The following is a 16,240-nucleotide window of genomic DNA, read 5'->3' on the forward strand; positions in this document are numbered from 1 at the left end:
CCGTGCCGCCACTGCCGCCGCACAGTCGGGGGGAGACGTCGAACGCGATTGGCTCGTTAGTCGAGCCCCCGGATCGGGCCAATCACGTTCGGCCGCTCCGAGCCGCCGGCGCGGCGGCGCGATGCAGCGGCGTATATACCAGACGCCATACTAGGCGCGATTGTTGAACTGACAATGAGTCGTTGCGCGGCCGATTGTTTTTGCCGGTGAGCGGCCTTATTGCCACTTGTTTCCGTCAACACTCGGAGGACCGTTACCTGCGGAAGTCACTGGACACTGGGCTATCATTCTCCCGATGGATTTTACACAGATGAGAAGTGGTTGTGCTCCGCGCGCCCGTCGTAGTGCTCCGTGCTGTGGGTGCTGTGTTATTCGGAACGCGCTCGTTTCTGCGATTGGCACTCCTGCTCCTCGTTCCGCGAGCCGCGAAGATAATCAACTACCGCGTTTTTGCGTGCCGTACGCGTTTAACAATTTTCAAGTGTATCAAATGTTTGTCAGAATGAATGTGTCGCGCGAATCGGAGGGCTCGCTCGAGGCGGAGACGTCGAGGCGAAGGTACGTACCGTACGCATAGACAATTTGTGATTTGCAGTTTCGTTTTAACATTCGCGGACGATAATCGTGGCGCTCGAATGTAGCATTCTGCATTCTGCATATATTTGAACGCGGTGCCGAAATTATCGTGTGATTTATCTCCGATTCTCTCCGTAGAGAAAGCGAGGGCCGAGTGATATTGTCGTATATCGAGTGATTCGTAACGGAACGCCGTGATACATCGCCTTTTCGTGAATACTATATATATATATATGCTTCATAATCTCGTATATTTCGCGTCGCGTAAAAGTCAGCGGCCGGCAGTCACGATTCTTCGTCGTGCAAATTAATAATGCATATTAAATAATGTAGTTTCGCGAGATTTACGAGTTCGATACGTACTGTACGTGCGTGCGATATTTAATTCAATAGCGTATCATTATTATTGATTAATCATGCAACTTAATTCGTGTCTTTTCGCTTAAAACTCGCGTAGTATTGCGCCAACTTGTCGACATCTTGGAGCATTTCGTCGCCATGCATTAAAACGTACAACGCGGTGATGAACGCGGAATGAATCGGTACACGATATATTACACAGTTAAGCCCTTTGCACAATAGGCGATAGCGATAGCGACAGCGACAATTAAGGTTGCCGACAAAGCTATACCTTTGTCGGAATTTTGTCGCTGTCGCTATCGCTATCACTATCACCTATTATTGTGCAAGGGGCTTTATGTTCTTAATTCCTTCCCATGGGGTACGATCTTGGCGAGGTGGGAAGGCCCAGTACCCCGAGGATGTTACCCAAGCAAAACTCTTGTTCTGCTTAGATAAAAATCCAAAGACGAGGAAGTTAACGTACCCTCGCGCCCGTCGATTTAATTGAATAAACGAACCGCAGCCGGTTCGTCGCGTTTGCTTCGGGAGTGCCGTTTAAGTAATCGGACTAAAGAACTTTTTCAAAGTCCATCTGAAGAATATTACGGCATAAGTATTATACTTCACGGAATATTCGTTGGGGTTTTTAAACGGGAGTGCCGTACAGTATCGCGCGAAAGACTCTTACTGATAAATTAGTTCGCGCGCGATTGTAAATTTATTAATTTACCCGCGAGTGTTTCTCGCGAGTGTCCTGTGCAGTGAGAGCAGGAGGAGGAGAAGCAGGAGGAGGCCTGACGCCCTGAGAGGAGGAGGAAATCCGAGAGAGACATCGGGCTCCGGCGGAGCAACCTTGGGGTGAGTATCATCTCTTATTTGCGTAATAATTCTTTTCCATTTATTCAAATTGTTTTATTTCGATAAGTTAAAAATATAATTAGAGCAAGAGAAATTATCCAAATTGTTATAATAATTTATTTTTGTAAAGATATTTTGGGGAAAATAGATAATTGTATTATTAAATATCTCATTGAAAAACGAATTAGAGGTGAATAAGAATTATCTTTTGAAAGGTTGATTATTTTGAGCGCTTTTTTAATTTTATTCTTATGTTTGTATGTTACAGTGTGTATCATCGTAGCTACGTTCCTGAATAACTCCGCCCGTTGCGCATCAGATCGGTGAGTCAAAAAATTTTTTTTATTGAGGTAACGAATCTACGATTAATCAAATACAGAGTAAATATATCTCGGTACATATTAAATTACAACAATAAATTATAGTATAAAAAATATTACATTTTGTGTAGATCCGTTGCATTGCTTAAAATGGAAGGGTTAAAACTGATTAGGACAAATATTTCATCTTGGTGTCACTTGTTTATCGATGTATTATGTGCGATTATACTTGAGGAAATACTCGCACACTTTTTTCTGCGCACGCACGGAGCTCGCAAGGAGCTCATAACAGTTTATTTAATTATATTAGCGAACTGCCGCGTTCTATACATAAATAATTGTTGAAGAAAATGTTAAATCTTAAATATCTGACGAAGTATTTTATCGAAATATATCAGAATTTTATTTCGCGAATTTGAATTAGTGTAAGATACAGAATATATTTTCGAAATTTTGTTACGTTGGTCAATTTTGCTGTTAGTATGATATATATTTTAACACAGAGAAATAAGAAGTAAAACAATATTCCGTGTCGGAATATTATATTGCATGGATAATCGGAACACTACTATCACAATTAATTTAGTAGTAATTTATAAAATATAAAATTTTTATTTAGATTTTTTCTAATGAATTATTTTTATGATATTATTTTTTTTGAATAAAATAGGAGTAAATAAAATATTGTGTTAGGTGTCATAAAAAAAAAGAAATATCTGTAGATAGAGAAAAATTATTAATTAGTCAGGATGTTTGTTATTTATATATCTATTTATTCCTTTCCTAAATATTTATCCAAGATTAAATATTATATAAATTGATGCAAAGAAGCAATATATAGATATATTTAGAAAATGTCAGTATGCATAAATATAAGCATAAATAAGAGGGATAAAAAATATTTTGGTCTTATATATTACGCAATTTATTTTATAAAAAATGTGATAATGGTTATTACTAAATTTATTTTAACAAAGCATCGATTTTACTCTAATTTTTTGTAGCCTATCTATCTATTATTGAGAAATTGGCTTTATGCCAGTCAAGTAATACATGACGTGAGATTCTAAATATTCTGTCGAGAAACGCTAAACCTTTTTCAATTAATTATTTTAGAATTGATCGTATAGTACAGTCGCGCTCATTAATGCCTGGACACCGAAAATTGGATGCGTTTCGGAAACTCACTCTTCGTCTCTTTCTAAGGGGAATTTAACATCCAATTTTTGGTGTATATTATAGGAATTAATGAGCGCGACTGTACAATACAATTATATACTCAATTTTGCAGTAATATATAAATATATTATATATATAAAAAAAAATTTTGGTTGATGAAAACGATAAATATAACGAGATGTTTATATCGATGTAAGTTTATAAAGATTTGCATATATATATTATTCAATTATAACAACGTGATTATTGATTAATTATATCTAATATCCAATTGTAATACCAATTGTGCAGGAATTAAGTTTCTTTTTTTCGGATCTCACGTCATTTATTCTATATATCCTACTTGATATACCTATATATTTTCAAGATGCGTGCCGCATGAACAACACGCACAATCACGCATCTTTGTATTTTCGCGGTCGGTTTTCGCGGTCAGTTTTTACATTGAGAAATTTTCTGTTATTAATTTCTTAATTTCGCCCACATTATAAATTCCAATTTTTCGCGGAATATAATTGTAGATTAATATCTACATAACGCAAAGTAAAAATTTTTGTATACTTGATTACAGTTTCAAATTAAAAGAACGGGTCACAAGAAACGTCAATCAGTATTCTCAAGCAAATAACGAAATTAGTGATAGAAATATTTTTGGTCGTACAGTCAATTTTTACGGATTAATATTTTTTTGTAAATTAATTTCTCGTACATTTTTCGATGCAATCGATGCTCACATATAATTCGAATCGAACGTAATAATATCTGTCGGCGATGATAATAATCCAACAATGGATTTTTTTCCTTCCTATTAATCTGGTCGAAATGCGACCAGATGGCATATGGCCAGGAGTGACAAAGGTAAGTCCGATTTGGCCCGAAGAAAGAAGATTGGATATAATAAGATAAGTGGTCAACATTGACTACAAAATGGAATGCATAAGGTATAACATACAAAATACTTTTATATATCTATTTATTTGCCCGAAGTAGGGCTATTTTCTTTATATTTTCTCGCATATATGTGCGAGATTGCAAAAAATCTCAATTAAATCCCATCGCGCGCGTGTTAAAACTCCCAATTCCATATTTTTAAAATCTTAAGTGATCGTATCACTTTGAGGTATCCCATTCAGATATCCCGCTGGATTAACCACACAGAGAAAAAGAATACCTATTCTTAGTTTGAAAATATATCTTTAGTTTCAACGTGGAAATCTTGAAATGAGAATAGTTCAACCAAAAAAAATGTAGAAATAAAAAGTTCAAACTTTAATAAGAAGATTATAGTGATCTTGCTTATATACGAAACAATCTATAACTTCTTACTTCTTATAAGAATTTCAACTTTTTATTTTAACATTTTTTTTGTTGAATTTTACATATAATGACTTTATTCAACCAAGTTTACTTCAAGCAAGTTTAACGCAGTATATTATCTTCTATTTTAAGATTTCCACGTTGAGAAACTAAAGATAATTTCAAATTAAGAATATTTTTTTCTCTGATGTGCAGCAAATCAGGTCCCTTACAAATCGCGGTCTTAATTAAAGATATGTATTAGATTTATATTAGATTGTAATACGGGTAGGTAGGAAAATGGATAGGTAGAATCGGAATACGGGTAGGTAGGGATCCAGGTAGGCAGGGACAAGGGGATATAATTCGATAGTTGAAAAAATTGTAGACAAAATAATAGTAACAATTTTAATTAATATAATATAATAATAATAAATATAATTATATTTATTATTATATTTTTAATAATAAAAACTTGAGAAGTATATTAAATAACACTAATTTTTATATTAAATAATTTTTAATATAAAAATTATTTACTATAAAAATTAGTATTATTTAATGTACTTTTTAAGGCCCAGTTCCACAAACGTCGGTTAACTTTTAACCTTAACTCACTCTTCGTCTCTTTCTAACGTCCCCCTTAAAAAGAGACGAAGAAGTGAGTTAATTTAAGGTTAAAAGTTAACCGAAACTTGTGAAACTGGACCTAAGTTGTTGTATTAAAAATTCGTTTTATATTATCTAAAAATTATTTAATATAATAAAAATTAGTATTTTATATTAAATACTAATTTTTATTTAAAAAAATAACAAATCTTACAGAGACATTGTATTTTATTATAAATATTATGTATGTAATTATTATGTATGTATTATACATATTATGTATATTATGTAATTAAATTCTACACATTGTATATAACAAATCAATATACAATTCATAATTGCATATATCAAAAATATGAAAATAGTGTAATTTTAATTATGTAATCGGATGCGTATAATAAGACGGAAATCATGACGTGTTTGGTGAATTTTTTAAAATTTTACTTTAAAACTTTAGTGGTTTTTATTTACTGTTATTAAAGATTGTTAATAAATTCGGGAAATTTTTTATTTAAAAAATTGTGTATTAAAAATTATTACTATTGTGGCAGGTAATAATTTATTAAATAAAAGTATGAAAAGGTTCGATGTGTTAAGACACTGATCACTTATACGTATAGAATTTTTGCTCACGAAAGTCGACATCCGCGTCTTAAATATTATAAAATGACAAATAAAATTAACATATTTTTGTGAAATTTTGGATTTCAGATTATCGCTTGTTATAAGAATCAGTATACCAGTATACAGTAAGTAAAACGTCATATTTTATCTCGTTCTTGACAAAACATTTTCGCGAATTTTATGTGATATTAAATATTTGTTTAACAATTTTTTAAATTACATTTGACGTTAAATATCTTAAATCGTAATTAGAGCAAATATCGCGATTGCTGTTTCGGTGATAAGGCCTTATCGTTGTCCTTCGCGTCAGGTGGACGCTAGCGAATGGCTTGTACCAATAAAGAATCGTAACGATCTTTATCGTAGAGAATTATTTCTCGTCAGTTTCTATAGGATCCATTTGCGGCCCCTAGTTCGGTGTCTTGTGAATCTGAGGGTTTCCGTTGCAGAGGCGAAATTAATTTCGGGTTTTCTTAGCAGTTCCCGGAAACTGCTGTGGTTTCGGCAATAAGTTAACGACGACAACTATGTAATTTTTTAAGCCAAATTAAGAAATCGATTGAACAGCATATTCTGAAAGAAGAGACTTTATTCTTCTTATTAAATATTCTTTCATTAATTAATATTAATGTTGCTAAAAATACTTAGCAGGTTGAACATAAATAGTAACTGTTTATAGATAAATTTGAGTTATATTAAAGAAATTAAAAATTTAAGTTTGGTCGTTTTATGCAACTCCTTTGAGAAGAAAGTGGTTACAAATGGATACATTTTCTTATTTAACCTTTAGTTTCTTTTAAGTAACTTTTTCAGGCACTATTCCACCATTCCAGATATTCCACCATTTCCGAACATTAATTAATTTTTAAATCTTTCAGGTTATTTAATCCATATAATATGTAATCCATATGATATATTACGTAAGAAATTCTTATATAACTTGTGTTATACAAGTCGATTGACGATAATTTTTACTTGATACAATTTTATGAAAGAGATTCGTACTCATTGAAATAGATTATCGTGATAATATGATGAACGTAATTAAAAATGTGTGAGTACTTAAATTCGAGACGAATCGATTGGGTACCCCGATATCAGTAAGATTTCAACAATTCTAATTATCTAAATTATCTAAATGTTACATTTAATATTTAGATAATTCTACTTAATCACTTGACTACAATTGATTAAATATTACAGAAAAATAAAAAATTATGAATTTTATGTCATTAAATATTTAACTATGAAATTAATTGAAATCTTATTGTTATCGGTTCGATTCATCTCGAACAGTCGGTACCCGAGAACTTTCGTACTCGCACATATAAACTACAATAAAGACGTATGTATTTTATTTCTAAATTATAATTATTTGTAACCACTCTTTGGTAGGAATTGCTCTATCCATGTTTTTTGTAATAAAAAATGTATTTTTTACAATTAGTAATGGAAGAATATATATTCGCGCGTGAATCTTGATTTTGTAAGAAGTTATAAATAGCAATTAAATCGTGAAAACATTCGGGAGTTGCATAATACTTGCATTATGCAAATATTTGGAAAGAGGTAAGAGTCGTTAACTGCCGAAATGACCGCTATCGGGAGCAGTCCAGAAGATCCGAGATTCGTTTTCTCCTGCAGCGGGATCTTTCGTGTTCAACGGGTCACTTAGCTTTCCTTCGCGGATTGATCCCATGGAACACGACAGAAGCAGAGCACTCTCCACTATGTGGATCGTTCTTCTCTATGTTGGATACTATACCCGGCGTGCCACTCGGCGGAGAAATCTTGATTTGGTCAAATCATTGAGCCAGTTATTCTTTACTGAAGGCGATGATAACGCGGTTTTCGCTCGTGGTTTTTTTAAAGTAAAATTGTAAAACTTAGTTGCCGTTGAAAGTAAAACGGGAATTAGAATTCATATGTGCGATTAATTACATCGCGTTTGGTTTATTTAATTATATAATTAAAATCGTAGAGGCGCGATATTGCGAAATGTTTAATGTTTGTTAAATGACATTTGTTATCGCGTAGAGAAATAATAATTATTAGAGAACTCGCGCGCGCGTTGTAACAGGTATTATAAAAATTACATATATCTGAACTGACTCGGATTCGTTTCATTCGTCGTGTATTTTTCATTTTGATCATTGCTTTAGACCGAAATTTTCTCTATTTTTTCGCATGGACTGCATGAACATTTTCTTTGAGTCTCGCAAAATATAGTATAGTATGCCAATAATTAACAGTCTCCTTGATTGGGGAAACATTATAGTAATAAAGTTATTAACAATCTTTTTTATCGTAGTTGTTCACGTAAATTAAATCACGTAAAATAAACTTTGAAATTGTTAATTCAATAATTTAGAAATGCTACATGATAATCACATGTTTTACATTGTGAGAATTTCGTGTTATTGCGCGCATACCAAATGTTGCATATTAGTAATTACAGGTCAAAAAGAAATATTGTATATATGTATATATATAATTTTATTGTATATTATGTTTTCAATTTTATAATGTAACTCTTTTATAATATTGTATATATATTGTAAAGTAAATTGTAAGAGAAATAAAATAAATAATAAAAATGTAAAAAAAAACGTATTGTAAATAAAAGAAGACCGCCGATCGGAATCGGCGGGGGTGGTGGTGGGCCTCTATAAGTCAACCTTGTTTATCTGTTTCTATCGGATGTAATTAGATAAAAACAGGTCACATATGTCAGAGGATATTTAAAGATTTTAAGTTTTAACCTTTAGACCGCCGGAAAGCCTAAATATAGGCTCTACGTATGATCGGAACTTTGTATGTTATATATAAGATATAAGCACAATTTTTTAGGACTTTCTAAGAGGATTAAAGCTCATCAAATGCCGGCGCTCTAAAGGTTAATGTTTAATTTATATATATATATGTATAAAGGATTTAAGGGCTTAATAGTGTAATAGTATAACTGTATAATATTAAAGCCAAATAGTGCGCGCGTAGCGCGCGTCTGTCATTGTGGTATTTAGTGTATTATATAATAAATATTATAAAGATTATATAGGTTGAAAAAGAGCTACTATCTCATTATTTTCAATTAGCCATAAAGAGAAATAATATTCTATTTCTATTTTATCAAATGTTGATTTTAATTTAAATATATTTGATAAAGAAGCATTAAACGTGCATGTGATTGTAATCTTAATTGTCACGTGATAAATAACCGAACAACATGTAACAATACGCTTCTAATATGTTGTCTGCGCCTGCGCCTTAGAGTTATCTTCACTTCAGAACTGTAGAAAGATAGTCAGCCTTGAATTCTATTTATGTAAACGGACAGATTAGTTGTTTCTCAATTTCGTCGGTAGAGGGCTATGATGACTAAATGTTACTCGTGTTTAAAATACTGTCAGCGACAGTATATATATGGGCATGATGGCATACGAATTTTAAGATCATACTTCACAGGATCAGTTCTGTAGGAGTTGATCTCATTCTCCCTCCCTAACATGGGAGTTGATGTAACCATGATGATGAGGAACAGTCCTCTTCTCTGAGCGTGAGAACGACACGAATTCTCGACTCGTTTCGAGAATTCTGTCATCGATGATCGTTCGCCCTTCGCACCTAGTGCGAAGGGGGTGGGAAGAAGGACTTTCTGAGTGGTTTACAAAAAAATTATATTGTAAACTAAAATGATATTTAAAAGGATCTGGAAACTGCGACTATTGTACATTTCACGTATGCAGAATGGATTTGCAACCGATTGCTCGATAAATTTATCATCAACCGGTCATGTTAACGTTGTTCAATCTTACCTACGAATCTCGGTTCTTTTTTTGCATATTAAAAAAACCAAATCTCTACAGCTGAAGTTTTCAAAGTTTATCTGAAGAGAGATAAGTAAAATTTATTTTTGCACAGAAAAATTTAAAATACATTTTTAGCTCAAAGATCAGAGGCGCTTTCTGAAAAAAGTTTAGAAGTTGTAAAATCCTCGTTATATGAGTGACTTGAACCAATTCAGATTCTGATTAACCGATGATTAATTCATTCTTCTTTTTCTTATGTATACGAACAAAGATTATGCAAGAAAAAAAAATATATGGATATATTTTATATATGGTTATAAATATTTATATATGTCAAATATGTCATTAGACTCGTGAAAATGTCAACAAATTAATAGACGGCGCGGCGATACGAGTCAGGCGCGGTACGTGGTACGCAAGTAAAGAAATTAATAGTTACAGAAGTAACGAATTACAATGTATACATATACATATATTCTAACTTAATAAACTGCGCGCCGATTATTTGTCGGACTTGAAACACAGCTATCGTTGGAGGAAAATTCTTTAGTTTTTTAAATAATTAAATCGCGTCGATTTAATTCTGGGGAGGGAAGGGTATTAATGTTTCAAGTCCGACAAATAATCGGCGGGCAGTTTATTAAAGTTAGAATATGTATATGCATACATTGTAATTCGTTACTTCTGTAACTATTAATTTCTTTACTTGCGCACTACGTTCCGCGCCTGGCGCCGTATCTATTAATTTAAATATATGTCTTTATATAAAACATTTTTATTACCTAATATCCATTTTATGAGTTTACAATTATCTTTTGTACTTAATTATGAGTGTAATTATCTTCTTTTATAATCTTACAAGTTTTCGACAGACGCGGAAGATACACGAGCCGGTTTTTTGGAGTTTTAGTTCCACGGATGATCCCAAATCGCGTAAATTCACCGACACTTATTAATATGGCGTAGCGCGTGCCGTCGCCCACGTTCATTTTTGTCTGTTCACTGTTTAATACCCGAGGAAATTAAATAAACCCAGGCATACTGGATGAAACAGTGCAGCGCCGCGAAGAGTCCGTTTTCCCCGACATGGAGAAATAAATAGAACGGGCATCGCGGGACGATTAATAATACGCAGATGTGATGCCGTAGAAACAATAAAACGCGAAAGCGTGATTGCACAGGCGCGGAATATCTGGAGAATGGCTGGAACGTCCCGACGAAATTTTGTTACTCGAACGATTATTAATTTGAAAAACGATCTTTTTTGTTATTTGATTACTCACCGCGAAACATTTCGCAGAAGTTGTAACAACAATCAACTTTTGTCTGCAAATTCTAAAAATCGCTTTAAAACTTGCTCATTCTATCTAAATTTTTTATTTCTTTTTTTACATGATTTTTACATTTATCTTTCTTGTTGTTTGCATCAGCTGTATATTATGTAGCGAATTTATGTACAATTACATATTTTATTTAATTTGCACAAGAAAAACTTTATTAGGTAATTTATAAGAAGTGCTCATTAATACCTCGCGGAAAAAATGTGATATTGTGATATTGACAGCATTAGTTAACAACAGTCTAATTGAAAATAATCTTATTAAGTTAATAATGGTATTAACGAAACAAATACGTCGGGTTCCTATTTTAATAAAATATTTAAATTATTTGTTTCATTAATATTGTTATTGAATTAACATGATTATTATTAATTAGACACGCTGTTAATACATTATTTTTCATCATGTACTACCTACTACATTGCTGTTCTTTATAACAAAATTACGTGGAAAAACCTAAATCTGGTTTTTAAATTTATTGAATAACATTGATCGATGGTTTATAATAATTAATGCTTCGATTAATGTTATCTCGATTCTTTTATCGATGTATTCCGGATCACAAATAGTATATTTTTTAGCGATCGTTGTTAATGGACATACGTGCAGGGTGTGTCGGAATAAAAGGTATCTGGAGCGTGATAGGGCTGGGCACTGGCGCACCCACGAGAAGTAAAGTACACTTCACTCTCCAATCATTATCGTCATATGTTCGATTCACGTGTGAGATGCGCCTCGATGGCTAAACCCATCTTATGGCTAAACCAACTGAATTAATTGGGCAGCGCTCGATAAACTTAACCTTTTCACATCTGACTTTTCTTAGAAGAGAAATTAATTTAATTATTTTCTTGATATTTCTTAGAGTCGTTGGATATCAAAATAATGATTTTTCTTGAGAAGAAGATTCAGTTTGATTACTTTCAAGGTTTTTTTAAAATCGTTGAATATGAAAATGATATCAAGTCATAAAAAAAGTCTAAAATGGTTCTAATAAAGTTCTAATAAAGTTTTGTGTTAAGGTATTTTCAGGGTCGCAAAATATAGATTTTATAAATTGTGGAACACAAAATGCAAAGATGTAATAAAGTATATATTAGCATGAACTACACGTAGTATAATCCAAAAAAATTTATTTCTTTATTATCGAGACATAAAGAATAGAAAGAGTTTTGTTTACTTATGTGGTACAAAGTATAAACGTCATCAGAAATTTATCAGAGTCGTATTTTAGTAATTACTATGCGAAGTTAACGTTGCGGATTATATGTCAAATCTTTTATCCGAAAAATTTTGAGTCTTACCACTAAATCATTTTTTATATTTTATAATGCTATTTATTATAATACGTTTTACATAAAATTTAAATAGTTTCTTTTAAAATAAGCTCTATTGATCTATGATGTTAATAATTCAATATTTATCAAAGTTCTGATTATGTTCAAATTTTATTATTATGCTCCGAAGATCGCTTGATTACCACTTATCACGTTTATGCCAGTAGCTATGCAGATACCCAGCAGCATACCACAAGGCACTCTCGTACAATTCCACTGAATCCTTCCGGAAGTAGCGCAGGAGACCACCCAACAGTAACAGCGTGCCTAATCTTATTACAAACTCGTTGAGAATCTGTATTATTCCCAGCATGGAGTACTCCCATAAGAATGTGCGGAAAATAGTCTTCAACAAACTCGGACTGCGTTTCCATTTCTTCGAGTTTTCCAACTCGATATTCCATCGTTTTTCTAATCGATCTCCGAGCAACTTCGATCGGTCGACTTTCAAGGGATCGAATAAGTCGTCTGGGTCTAAAGCTTTTTTGTATCCTGTCTTGAATAATAATGCTGAGACATATATCCTAATTGGACGTGAAAGGATTAGCAAACGAAGCAAACTATTATTATAAATTTGAACTTATTTCTTTTGTACGATTAATTCTCTCTTTTTCCCTTTCTATAGGTATATATTTTAACTTCTTAGTTTATTTGGAAATATTAAATATAATATTTATAAATATTGAATATAATAAATAGGATTGATAAGAATTAACTGTAATTAAAGGAGAATTGCAATGTGTGATATGATTAAAGTTCTCAGATTTGGATGATTATATTTAAATAAAGAATGCGATTATGTCTTAAAAGAAACGTAATCGCATTCAGTATTTTTGTAACGGACAGTCGGCTGTTATTGTGACAAGTAATCCAATCTTTGCCACATGACCGCGTCTAGAGATAAGAAATGCGGGTGACCGGATAATCAACTATTAAAAATGCGTTTAACCCAGAAAGCTAGACGCGGACAAAAAAAGTTTGTGCTCTGTTCAGGGCGCGTCCTTGCCAACACCACTGTTTAAGTGGTGGCAGGACTTTCAGTACAATATCAGTACAGATCAATAAGTACAGACTTACGTTCGAATAAGTACACTTTCAAACAAAGACCTCACATCGAGTTTATGAAAGCAACACGCAAATATACTTAATTGTATCCCTTTGATTGTTTTCAATGACAGTAACATTGTTATCATATAAAATGTTATCATTAAAAAGATCTCAACTTTTATTATAATGATTTATTATAATGAATTAGTCAGGATGTCAATCTTCTTTTTTTTAAATAAAATGTCAAAACTGTTAATATATAGTTTCCAATATTTTAAAAACAATTGTAAATTAAAGACTTCTGAATGTTGAGAGACTAATGGTTAACACAATTATACTTTTAGTTAATTCCCATGGATTTTGCTTTAAGATTTTTTATGCAAAGCTTAATTACAGAAGATGCATAATGTTGAAAACTATCATTAGATTTTGGATAACACATTTAAGTAATATATTTTGAATAATGTATATTGAAAATTTCAAATTCGTCAGAGAATTTATCGTTATAATTATGTGTGTGGAACATTCTGTACGTGTCGACACAAAGAAAACAAGGCTGAGTCGAAACTTTATGTGTATGAAAACTTGGCTAGACATACTTACTGCCTTAACCAAATGAAACAGGATCAATAGGCTAAAATAATAGAAGCAATATCCACAAAACCGTCGCCGCAATATCAATCTTCTCTTTAATGAATTTCTCTCTCTCTCTCTCTCTACGCCAACCTACATTCCGTTTCACAAATAAGTTCAGAAATTCCATCCAAGTGTTCAATAGCGAATGCAGTTTCGCCCTTTTCATCGAATTTATCTAGAAGAAGAAAAAAAATTTGTTGTTAGACTTTTCTGATATTCCAATTCTTCCTATTGCAAACAGAAATTTTCTATTAAACCCAAAAATTTTTTAAATTTTATACATAAATATACTTTCTCACAATTTTTCCCCCGATAAATATAATTTTAAGTAACTCAAGAATATAAATAATGATCTTAATAATTTTCTATAAATTTTATTTTCTTTTTTTCTTTATATTTATCTTCTTCTAACAAAATGCACAAAGGAAGCAAACCGACAGGAACTGACAGGAAGGACAAGGTTTTCTCGTTCTTCTTTTAGGAGCAAAATAAGGAGTCTCGTCGGGATCAATAGCGTACGTGAGGGGGACTCTTCTTAGCCGAGCCTTCCTTACGAGTTTGCCACCATAAAACGACCCGTACACGTCGCACATTCCCGACCCCATCGTGGCCAGGTGCCTGCGCCAGCATGCCGGCCGCACGCACCGACACGCTTTTTGCGTCTGTGATCGTCCATTCTACGCTGCCTACTATTCATCGTGCATACTTGTCCGCAGTTACGGCTGAATGGGAATAATGCACACGCGTGTGCGTGCATACGTACGTGCGTGCCTAACAGCCCCGACAGTGACCGTTAACAATACACACAAAGCGGTCCATCTACACTTAACTGCGGAGGGAAAATATTTTGTTGGAGTTTTCGTGGAAACGAAAAGTTATAACACTTGGCACGCTTAAAATAAAAATATAATCCACTGATTATTACGTGGAATAATTAGTTTATTTTATGCTGCATATTATCACATCCCAAGTAGCAAAGTGACGTCATCTTTGCTACTTGGGATTAATTTCAATATGCAGTAAAATTAAAAGAAGTAAACAAGCTGATTAAATTAAATTATTAATAAAACTACATTAGATAATAACTTATGAAAAAAATACCATGTTTTTGATGTTTTATTAATAAAACTAAAAAACGAAGCGCGCGTATAATCGAATGCCATCGTTAAATTCTCGTTTGCAATTTCGGATTTGTAACAGAACGCCAGCGGCTTTCTCGTTTACATTATTTTGTGCGTACAATGAGAAATGCTATTTTAGTAGCACCGTACGTGCTCTCTTTCTCTTTATCTCTCTTTCTCCTTCTCAGTACAAACCACCCCAGTTATACCAGTTTTATAGACTCTTGTAACATATGGAGATACTTAAGTTAGAATCCCACTCATTTTCTGTTTGTCAGGTCAAATTAACATAGAACAGATTTTTTCTGGAGAGCTACAGAAACCTGCAAGTTAATATAAACATGAAAGAAGCAGAAGAAAGAAGAAGGTTCTTAGTATTTCCTTAGAACTTTTTAAACGCCTTATTATATATGATCAAAATATAGGTCAATATATTTCGATTTTTTACGTTTTTAAATTCTAATTTGGTGACTTTATTTATTTCAAGCATTTGATTATTTGATTCGCGTTCAAATAAACGTTTTATGAGTTAAATAAAAAATTATGAAAATACAAGCAGAACTTTTACTGAAATATCACATTCGTATAAAAATGCAGTTTTATTTCCGAGGAACGCAAATATGACATTTTATTGTAGTAAAAGTTTTGCTTGCGACATTTGCATAATTTTAATTATAATCATCAAACATTGTACATCATATTTGAAATAAATAAAACAAAAAATTAACAGAGTTTAAAAAGTTTGAAAACTTTTTAAACTCTATTAATTTCTTGTTTTATTTATTTATCCACATTTAGTTATCCACACTGGAGTCTCAGGGACCTCAACAAAATGAAACTATAACGTTTAGAGCTATCATTTATATTTTTTAATGCGTATTTTTTAGCAATAATTTTTTAAAAACAAATTCTGAGATTACAATCATAATTCTTAGAAAATTTACGATTAATTGTAAAAAAAAACATTACATTACGTTGATTTTTTCGAAACTTATGAGAGAAAAATGACTGATGGAGTCCTGCAGACCTCAGTGTACACGTATGTAAAAAATAAATGTGGCCTGTGTGGTAAGTATATATCGGGAATTTAATTTTCCGTATACGATAACTATCCTGATTTGTTACTCTCCACATTCACGGCATTAG

The 16,240-nt window shown here is 32.5% G+C and overlaps 2 long non-coding RNA genes and 1 other non-coding gene across 3 annotated transcripts; 2 read left to right on the plus strand and 1 right to left on the minus strand.

Annotated features, from left to right (window-relative positions):
- Positions 1-42: 42 nt before the first annotated feature.
- Positions 43-2,137, plus strand: LOC139810454 (uncharacterized). The gene is made up of 3 exons (XR_011731339.1): positions 43-558; positions 1,267-1,776; positions 2,045-2,137. It is a non-coding gene; the product is annotated as an uncharacterized lncRNA (long non-coding RNA).
- Positions 2,138-9,252: 7,115 nt separating this feature from the next.
- Positions 9,253-9,468, plus strand: LOC139810833 (small nucleolar RNA U3). Its single transcript, XR_011731490.1, has one exon. It is a non-coding gene; the product is annotated as a small nucleolar RNA U3 (small nucleolar RNA).
- Positions 9,469-11,945: 2,477 nt separating this feature from the next.
- Positions 11,946-16,205, minus strand: LOC139809369 (uncharacterized). The gene is made up of 3 exons (XR_011731093.1): positions 14,493-16,205; positions 13,941-14,148; positions 11,946-12,786 (listed from the first exon to the last, which is right to left on the minus strand). It is a non-coding gene; the product is annotated as an uncharacterized lncRNA (long non-coding RNA).
- Between the last annotated feature and the right edge of the window lie 35 nt (positions 16,206-16,240).

The sequence above is a fragment of the Temnothorax longispinosus genome, chromosome 3 (genome assembly GCF_030848805.1).
Source record: "Temnothorax longispinosus isolate EJ_2023e chromosome 3, Tlon_JGU_v1, whole genome shotgun sequence".
Taxonomy (NCBI): domain Eukaryota; kingdom Metazoa; phylum Arthropoda; class Insecta; order Hymenoptera; family Formicidae; genus Temnothorax; species Temnothorax longispinosus.